This window comes from Petaurus breviceps, unplaced genomic scaffold, assembly GCF_028583685.1.
Source record: "Petaurus breviceps papuanus isolate PSGF00001 unplaced genomic scaffold, PetGlider_PUasm1.0 41, whole genome shotgun sequence".
Classification (NCBI taxonomy): Eukaryota; Metazoa; Chordata; class Mammalia; order Diprotodontia; family Petauridae; genus Petaurus; species Petaurus breviceps.
In genome coordinates, this window is record NW_027186320.1 from 4256050 (window position 1) to 4258002 (window position 1953).

Genomic DNA, 1953 nt, shown 5'->3' on the forward strand with positions numbered 1-1953 from the left:
GTATTGGGATAGAAGGAAGGTGGGGGTGGAGGGAGGGGTATCAGTAGTAGGGGAGCTAAGCATCAAAAACAGAAGGTGTTGAAGCTGTGATGACCAGCATCAGTTTTGTTTTTTGGGCTTTCATTGTGTTGAAAATTTCTACAAATAGCACCTTCAATTTAACAATCAATTCAAGTTCTTGGAATTTAGGTAGTTTGGAGCTTTGATGGCTACTGGAGATTAAAAAATTCCTCCAAATCCATTAGAAAACCACAAGATGGAAAAAAAAAAGTCAGGCATCAACAAAGTAGGTTTATATTGACCCGAGTTGTCCTGTAGATAAGACACCAAGTGGCGTGTCCAACACTGCATTGAAAATATCTGCTTTCAAAAGGCAGGTTAGGAGGGGGGAGGGGAAGGAGCGTTGGGTGATTGAAGCAGCTTCTCCTTCCCCACCTTCATTTTGGACAGGGTAACTGATATGCTCCAAGGAAATCATTCAACATGGAGAATATGTCAGCCCTCAATAGTTCCTCGATCTGCTATGGCTTTACAGCAGCAGCAAAAAAAAAAAAGAAAAAAGAAAAAAATTAATACATAATAGATAAATTTCATCCAAAAATATTAAAAGGGACAAAGATTTTCTCTGTCCAAATAATTCCTATTCTAAGGTTAACCCATCTGTGTGCTGTTAATGCTTGACCATACACTTAATCTTAAATCTATACCCAAAAGATTTCAATTTAAATCTAGACCCCAAAACAAAAAGATGAATGACTTGACAAGTTGAGGTTTACGATGTATAGTTTAGAAACAACACATGTACAAGGAGGAAGAGTTGGAAGCCAAGCCAAGTGATAACACATTCAATCAGGGTATATGTCTATACAATGAATGTAGTGGAATATCAGGGAAAAGCTCCATACAAATTCATGTGCATTCTTCTTGAAGTTGAGGCTCTGGACTCCTCCATGTGTCCAATTCAAGAAACAGGGAGCTTGGCGAAGAAACCATTTCTGTCATTCTAATTTCATGAGTTCCACATCAAAGATGAGAGTAGCATTTGGTGGAATGATGCCTGGGTGACCAGTGGAACCATAAGCATAGTCTGGAGAGATGGTCATTTTTGCTCTCTGGCCCACACTCATCTGGGCAATTCCTTCTTCCGAGCCTCAAATCACCTCTTGCTTCCCCATCACAAATTTAAGGGCTTATTTCTGTCACGGGAGGAATCAAACTTTTTCCCATCTTCAAGCATCCCCATGTAGAGCACCACGTAGGTCTGGCCGTGCTTGGGGAAGGTGTGCCCATCTTTGGGGGAGATGGTTTCCACCTGCACTCCCATCCTGGCCAGCCTTTAGCATGCCGGGAGTCGCTGCAAGGCGGGCGCGGGCACGAGGCAAGGCAAGGTGAGGAGGGAGCCTGGCGGGTATAACAGCTGAAGAGGCCTAACGGGCGCCTCCCGGCGGGCATAAGGACAGACTGGCTCACACACAGGCCCAGGCGACTTTTCACCTGGTGGATTCTTTCAAGATCTATTTTGCCCTCTGGTTCTAAAACATCAGCAATATTTTCCTTGATATTTTTTTTTATTTAATCAAATTCTTTATTAGCTTCCAGTTTACATCATTTCCACAAGATTTTGAGTTGCAAAATTTCTCCCCATTTTCCCCCTACCCACAACCCCAAAATAGTGGTTCCAGTGGATATTCCTTCCTCCAATCTGATTCCTCCCATATCTTCTCCCATACCCCCTCTGACTTTCCAGCAGGGCACTATGGATCTCAATGCCCCAGTGCCTGTATATTTTATTTCCCAGTAACATGTCAAATTACATAAATGATAGTATATATATATGTGTGTGTGTGTGTATGTGTGTATGCATATGCCTATATATGTACATATCTATGTATATATATATATATGCAGAGAGAGAGAGAGACAGAGAGAGAGAGAGAGAGAGAGAGAGAGAGA

At 42.2% G+C, this 1953-nt stretch overlaps 1 pseudogene; it reads right to left on the minus strand.

Moving 5' to 3' along the window:
* Window positions 1–578: 578 nt before the first annotated feature.
* On the minus strand, window positions 579–1324 carry LOC138171048 (peptidyl-prolyl cis-trans isomerase FKBP1A pseudogene; annotated as a pseudogene).
* Window positions 1325–1953: the final 629 nt, after the last annotated feature.